This window comes from Haliotis rufescens, unplaced genomic scaffold (genome assembly GCF_023055435.1).
Source record: "Haliotis rufescens isolate VD_foot unplaced genomic scaffold, xgHalRufe1.0.p SCAF_12, whole genome shotgun sequence".
Taxonomy (NCBI): Eukaryota; Metazoa; Mollusca; class Gastropoda; order Lepetellida; family Haliotidae; genus Haliotis; species Haliotis rufescens.
The window spans coordinates 36,276,466-36,284,763 of NW_025963802.1; positions in this window are offsets into that span (position 1 = coordinate 36,276,466).

Genomic DNA, 8,298 nt, shown 5'->3' on the forward strand with positions numbered 1-8,298 from the left:
TTCTCAGGCACTGCATGCACATTCGGTTCCAAATTCAGTTTAGCCAAGTAAAATCTACAGGAATCTAGCTCTACATTGAACACTCAGTATGGTTATCTCAGATTTCATCTGATTTCTATAGACTGGTCTATGATGGGTTGATGTGGAATCAAGCAATCCAGCCAAATAGTATAATTTCATCTGATAACCATGCAGGGAGTGCTCTTGTGTCTTTCACAAAATATCTCGACTATGCTTGTCGTAAGAGGTGACTAACAGGATCGGGTGGTCAGGCTCGCTGACTTGGTTGATGCATGTCATCGCATCCCAACTGCATGGATTGATGCTCCTGATGTCAATCACTGGATTGTCTGGTCCAGACTTGATTATTTACAGACCCCCGAAACATAGCTGGAATATTGCTGAGTGTGGTGTTAAACAACAACAAACAAACTCTAAATATCCTCATAGCATGCTAAGTATTACATTTTTAGATTTGAATACTTGCAACTCTGATCTTGCTCCTGTGACTAGATAATATGTTTCTGTGTCCTGGGTTGTCATGGTAACTGATAAATCATTACTCTGATGAGACAAGTGTTTAGCGCCAACACAGACCGATTTCTGTCTGGGTAGAATGATGTTGATTAATCTGACATGCCCAATGTGGTTTTATGTTTGTTTATAATGTGAATGTATTTGAGAGCTGCTGAAATTGTACAGGTTGTTGACTCCTTGTATACATTGTACAGTCCTTGTATCATATCTCTCAGGCTGACTGCTGTGTTGATGCAACCAAAGAACACAGACGTCACAGCTCTCAGTGTTGGAGGCCTGTACGCATATTGAAAATGTTCGAATATATAATGGGAATATTTATTTTAACTTAATATCTCAACATGACATGCTGCTTGCTTTCAGATGAAATGACATTTTTAAGTATGCAAACTTTTTTCTTAGTATTTTCTTTCACTTATGAAAATTATGTAACAAATATTCTTGAATCTCATGAGTGTGAATTATACAAGTATTTATTATATACCAGTGTATATACAAAGCAGATGTTTACAAACGTAAAGTTCCAAATATCTTCGGAAAGTTACTTAATGTCCAAGGTCACATGAACATGAGTTGTCCGCCCTTACCTCCATGCCCGACCAATCCATGGGAACAATACACAAGTTGTGGTCTGTCCCATACTACTTGTTTTACAACTGATTCACACCAAGGCATTAACAGTAGTCAACGTGTCACAGCATTTCCTATTGTCATTTCTAAGAAATGTATGTGATAATGTGACGGTAATTAGACGTTGTAATTTAATGGTTTTATAGATCGTGATAATCAGTGTCAAGCCGGTAATTCTTGTTTTACTTAATATTTGTCATGGACCAAATTTCATGTGATTTGGAAGGAGAAATGTGGGGTTGCCCGAACTGTTCCTAAAGGGTTTGATTCCTGAAGTTTAGAAGATAGTCAAGACAGTGTGAGCCCTTTATAACCTGCGTCGGGGGCAAGGGTGGCCCAGTCGTCTAAGGCGCCGCGATTTGCTGTGCAGAGTTGCGTCCCTTGGGCACGCCAGAAACCTATGATTGTTGGTTCGATTCCCGGTTCGCCCCGATTATGTTTCTAGGTTTGTCAGCACCATACCCGTGCTCGTGGGTTTCACTGAAGTGGTAAACGTCTGAGACCTGCATCACTTCGGGGTTTTCCTCCCACATTAAGCTGACACGCCGCGATATAACTGGAATACTGTTAAAAGCAGCGTTAAACCCAACTCACTCACTATAACCTGCGTCAGTATCACTTGACTACTGCATGTTCAAATCAGGCTTCCTGAATCACACACTGCTGTTGGTTATAGAAGCTGAGGTTTCACCTCAGCCATGGAAAGCTGTTTTTCTGTCTCTTCCAGTCTCATTGAAATCAGATTGTACTGCTCACAACACTACACAGAGATCTTAGGATCCCAATACAGGTCACGTCAAACGACCTTTTATCCAACCTATCAGAGCCTCCCTTACGAGATCGCGAAAGTGAAAGACGGAATACGTTTTCTACTCATTCAGTCTTGAAAAGGTTGACATGGGGCGTTCTGATTGACAGTGATGGGCTGTACGGCAGATTCCAAATGCTATCTCTTGCTTCTCATTTGAAACAGAAGAGTGTTTTCAGTAGCTGGTGGGAAGTACTGCCATTCCAACTCGGCCATTGATAAACCATTCCAGAATTTTCTTTTGTTCCGTTTTCAAATTTTCAATCAAGAAACTTGTCAAGGTGTAGCCTGGAATGGAAGTCACCCTTCTGACACTAGTGATGTAAAGCAGCTTTCTTATTGACTTGGTTGATGCATGTCATTGTGTCCCAATTGCGTGGATCGATGCTCATGATGTCAATCACTGGATTGTCTGGTCCAGACTTTATTAGTTACAGACTGTCGTCAGATAGCTGGAATATTGCTGAGTGTGGCGTTTAACAACAAACAAACTTTAAATATCCTCACAGCATGCTAAGTATTATATTTTTAGATTTGAATACTTGCAACTCTGATCATGCTCGTGTGACTAAATAATATGTTTCTGTGTCCTGGGTTATCAACAAATAAACAAACAAACAAACAAATCTTATTGGCTAATGTCCACTTCCTGTTAGTCAGTTCATTGCATGGTGAAAGTTTGTTCTGATGTGACCTGTAATGGGATGTCCTCAGATCTTTGGTGCAGTGGTAGTGAGCCCTAAGATATGATTTCGATGAGATTGGATCTGATCAGAACTTAGTGTTGGGAGGGACATATGACCGATTATTTTTAACTTGTGATTGCCTTGATGTGAATCAGTTTTGTGTCACATACCAAATTTGGAAGTAGGTTTTACAGTTGCATTCAGGGAAAGTCATCGTCATTTATCCGTGTAGAGAACTAGTTGTTGGGTAGATAGCAGCTGCTGTGTACTAAATCTCATGAACATCCACTAATCGACTGATAGTGGCTCCATGATAGTTGGTGTTTTTTGTCTACGGTAGCCTGGTTTGCTCTACATGAGAACTTTGTGAAAACAACGTGGTCCAACAGTTGACGCTATGCATTTTCAGTATATAAATGGCCAATGAATGATCTCTGATTACAGAGCTCATCAGTGTATTTGTGCAAGCCCTTGATAGTGATTTAATTTCATCACATCTTCATGAAATCAGTTTAATATGGCTTTTTTTATTTTTGAAGAATGCTGTTATCATTTTTATCTAATTTTAACAGTTGCTTACGAAAATATTGACAAAAATGTCTTTTATATTTTACTTGATACAAATTCAAACAAATAAATGTTTTTAGTCTTTTGTATGATAGTATTATGATGGTTAAAAAAATTATCTATTAGGATTGTCTTTTTACTTTTTCGAACAGATTGATCTGGTTAATAAAAAGATATCGTCAATTTCGATAATCATGTGACGTTTTCATAGATTCCGATGTGATCCCTGTATGAAAGAACTATATAATAATAATCATTAAATCGTTAATGGTCAAGTCTTTTAAGACAAAATCTAAATGCCAAATCCTTTTCATTATGCATTTCTGATGGTCGGGTCTCATTTACAAGATGGTGTCAGGTCCTCCTCAAGGACAACGTGCTTTAACTTACGATTCTCATTGCCAAATGAAACTTTCTACGTTCTGTGTTCCTAGTTTTCGTCCAGTAAAGAAAACGTTGCCAAAGCCTCGGACTGGTGCTTGGTATCAAGGTCATCGCTGACCAATATATCTGACCAATCCCTCTCATGGTCTGTCCATGCTTCATCACAGTGACCTATTTAAGTCCTTGGTTCCATGACTAGTGCCGCATCAGCCAGTTGTAGTAATCCTGGGCTCCATTGCACAAAGTGATCACAGCGCTGCGATGATGGTAAGCCTATGTTAACAGTATGGGAATTCCGATGACCTCAGTGCTGAGATCGCTTAGTGCAAGTGGGCCCAGTACTGTATGGTAGGGGGTGTCAGCACTGTTACAGCAGGCAGGTACTCGAGGGGTCCCCGACATGATAATGTAGGGTGGGGTGGGAATGGGGGTTCTTGGGGACGGTCTGAGGGTCATGTGAAATTGAACAGTTGTTCGCTTGCCAAAATAAGTGTGATTTTCAAGACCAGAAAATTAAATGGTAATCTCGCATAAGGGAGGATGTATACAAGTCTTACTAAATTGGACGAGCACAAGGGGAGTATAAATACTGTCATTTGAGAGGGGTCATTCCTGACTAAAGCATCCCCGTACAACCCCACTAGGCACCGGTTGATGTTGGTGGAAGATTCTTTATGTTGAGTGCAGGAAGTAGAGGATCTATGGTAACCTTTTGTACCATAATGATATTAAAATGGTTAAATAGCTTTTCCTTTAGAATATATTACTTAGTTAATGTTTATATTATTTAAACAGGTAGGGCTGGCTTTTAAAAAGATATTAAGCTACATATTAATGTAATTTTCGAGGCCACTTCTACACTATGTAAGGAGAATTCTGGTTAGCCTGTGATGGGGAAGAATACAGAGAGCTTTATCAACTGCATGTTCAGCTTTAATTCATTTGTATATGTCAGCTGCTGAAGCAGACTTCAAACCAAGCTGTGGGAAACATCTATTGTCTGGTTACCATAGCAACTGCATCGTACCAGTGCCACTTTTCTTGGATAGTTTATTCATTGTAGAAATTGATGCCAAATGTTGAAGTAAAATTACAGAATTCTTTTGCTTTGATATTGACATACCAAAGTGTAGTATATTTTCACAAGTATCGTATGGCTCATCTGGGTAATTCTTCTTGTCCTGCAAGCATCAGACTAACAAGTCCTGTCCTACCGCTATATTATACAAACCCAAAAGTTACGAAAGCGAGTTTTATGAAATTTTGAGCTAACAGATGCCCATGGTGTTCAGCTGTGGCAGTCTTATTCAAAATGGTGATCAAGAAAATAAGTTTTATCATAGAACTGTAGATAATGATAATAAGCTCTTTGCCATAGCTGCTGCTGAAACTACAGAGTACTACATTTTGAAGGGGTTAGCAGAGTACACGTGTCAGTTTTGAAGTTCAATTCGCAGCTTCACCTTTGGTCTGTGATTGAATGGTTGTATGTCAGTCATGTTGTGTCTGCCTTGTAGTCGAACAGAACCCCAGTCCACTTCAGTGCTTATGCCAAAACTTGCTTTGTCCATTTTCTGTCTCCTGTTTCCATTACTTGATCTGTTGTGGCCTTACCTTCATACGCAGACTTGTGACAGACCCTGTGTGGAGACTGGGTTTGAGATGGAGACCCGCATGGCATCATGTCTTATCAATTTTTCCACAATTGTGACAATCAGACAAACATCATATTTCTCGTCAATCCTGTCATCATTAACCATTATTTCATATCGCAGACGAAGGATGAACACTCCCATCATGCATTGCTGGATCTATGACCATCTTTCTCCCAAAATAAGTTTCAATTATTTTTTTTCACATGATTTCGACATATTCTTTTATAGGAACATGTAACAAAAAACATCTTCCTTCTTGTTTGGAAGTGTATTTTGTTTCCCTTGAAGAAGGGTATCATCCACTGGTGGACTGCTTTAGCCTATAATGTATGACATTGTTTATAAGTATTGACTTTTAATTGGCATTTTATCACTATCTTATGGACCATTAAATTGTATATTTAACTGGATTTACCGGGTATTGTTTAAATGAAGTCTGCAATTTTAACAAAATTGTTTTATTTATTATCATTTGCCGACAGTGAGCCCCACGTACCGTGTTCTATCTACAGACATCTGTGTTTGGTGGCACGTACCATGTTCTCTCGCCAGACAGGTGTGTTTGGAAATCTTATATCCTCGATGTCTACCAGTCCTCAGTGTCTCTCTTGTATAGTGTGTAAATAAAGTGTACAAACCTTGCCTCCGACCCCTTGTCTTGTTTCAGTTCGCAGGGACAAAAGGGTCCTACAAGATCCATACCTGTAGTTACGTTGATATTAGTGTGTAGGGCTGGGACGAGTCCAAATCTACTACCCGGGTACCCCCTGTAGATGTTAAGAGATAGGTACAAACTGTCCGTTTTGGAAAAGTTTGACCGTAGCCCTGGCAAAATGTATTTAGATACACGTGTAAAACGATCTGGTCATGCATACGCTAAAGTTTACTGCATGAAGTTTTATCTTTATTCAAACATTAGTGACTTATAGTGCGACCATAGAGTTTTAGATAATTTGTTTCATTAAACAATATATCACGTGACTAACCACGGGCCCGGGTAGTCTTGTAGGTACCCGGGTCCTACTCAGACCTACCCGACCCGGGTACATAAGTTACCCGTCCCAGCCCTATTAGTGTGTAATGTTTTACGCCTCTTTTAGCAATATTCCAGCAACATCACGCCTGCCCCTCGGGGGACCAGAAATGGGCTTCACTCCTTAAACCAATGTGGTGAATCGATCCTGGGTCTTCTGCGTGACAAGCGAACACTTTAACCACAAGTCTACCCCAACTTCCTAACGTTGATATGAACAGTATTGTGTATACTTCGGTACATGCCAGCTTGTAAATGTTTACCTTTTAGATGACAAAGGTCAACAGGTGAGGTGAGGTGAAATTGGGTTTAACTTCGCGTCCAAGATTATTGCACTTATATAGCGACGTGCATGCGTGTGTGTGGCTGCTTGTACTAGTCCGGACTGATGCCGATTTATAGTGCTAGCTCACTGAGATACCATGCCGCAGTTTAACATGAATACCCCACTCAGACACAGTATACTGACTCCGAGCCGACCAGTCCTTGTTTTAGCCCCTTAATGCCGAGCGCCAGACAGGGTAACAACAAGTACAATCTTTTAACGTCTTTTTGTATGACGCGGCCCAGGATCGAACCCTGGACCTTCCGCTCTCCGGGCGGACACTCTACCACAAGACCACGGAGGCGGTCCAAAGGTCAACAGCAAATCTGAGACAAGCAAATACTGGCAACTGTGAATTCATTGACATAATCATGACATGATAGGTGTTGTGTTACTTATTCATCTAAACTGATGGCTTTCATTTGAATTTTAACGTATTAATATGAACTCCGTTATTTGATCCTTGTTTCATAGTTCAACATCATGACCTTGACCTTAAATGGAAGTCACCCAAATGTTCACAGGATAGGGACCCTCAGGTCATAAATACGTTTTTCCAATCCTAAACACATACGAGAACATCACTAGTTGCAAACAGAGGTAGTGTGACAAATATGAAGTGTCCACAGCACACTGCCAATGAATCTAGAAGTTATTTCATGAGTGAACGACCTTCAAAGTTACAAGACATACAGCAGGTGGTTAATTATGGAGAGTGATTGTAGTGAGTGAGTTGGATTTAACGCCGCTTTTAACATTATTCCAGTTATATCGCGGCGTGTCAGCTTAATGTGGGAGGAAAGCCCGAAGTGATGCAGGTCTCAGACGTTTACCACTTCGGTGAAACCCACGAGCACGGGTATGGTGCTGACAAACCTAGAAACATAATCGGGGCGAACCGGGATTCGAACCCACAATCATAGGTTTCTGGCGTGCCCGAGGGACGCAACTCTGCACAGCGAATCGCGGAGCCTAAGACGACTGGGCCACCCATCCCCCCGAGAGTGATTGTAAATTTGATCATGAATTGTTTAATATGTCATGAAAATTTGACCTTGTTTGTAGATTCATAAATAAACATTTTGGACGACTAGACCATGACAAGTGATGTTGACCTTCCATGCCATCCAACAATGTGCCCCATTCCATGGAGTACACAGACACGTGATACCTGATCTACCGTTATCGTCTGTCATAGGTGAGGTGAAATGGGGTTTAACGTCGCATCCAGGATGATTACACTTATATAGTGATGTGCATGCATGTGTGTGTGTGTGTGTGGCTGCTTGTACTAGTCAGGACTGGTGCCAATTTATAGTGCTTGCCCACTGAGATACCATGCCGCAGTTTAACATGAATACCCCACTCAGACGCAGTAAACTGACTACGAGCTGACCAGTCCTTGCTTTAGCCCCTTAATGCCAAGCGCCAGACTGGGTAACAACAAGTACCATCTTTTAACGTCTTTTGCTACGACACGGCCGGGGATTGAACCCTGGACCTTCCGCTCTCCGGGCGGACGCTCTACCACTAGACCACGGAGGCAGTCTCGTCTGTCAAAAGCATGTAATTGATAACTGTGGCAGCTGTGGCAAAGCTCAAAATTGAGCAAACAAACTAAGCACATAACATTCATGTCCAATATTGTGGAAACGACAACATAAGGGAAAAAA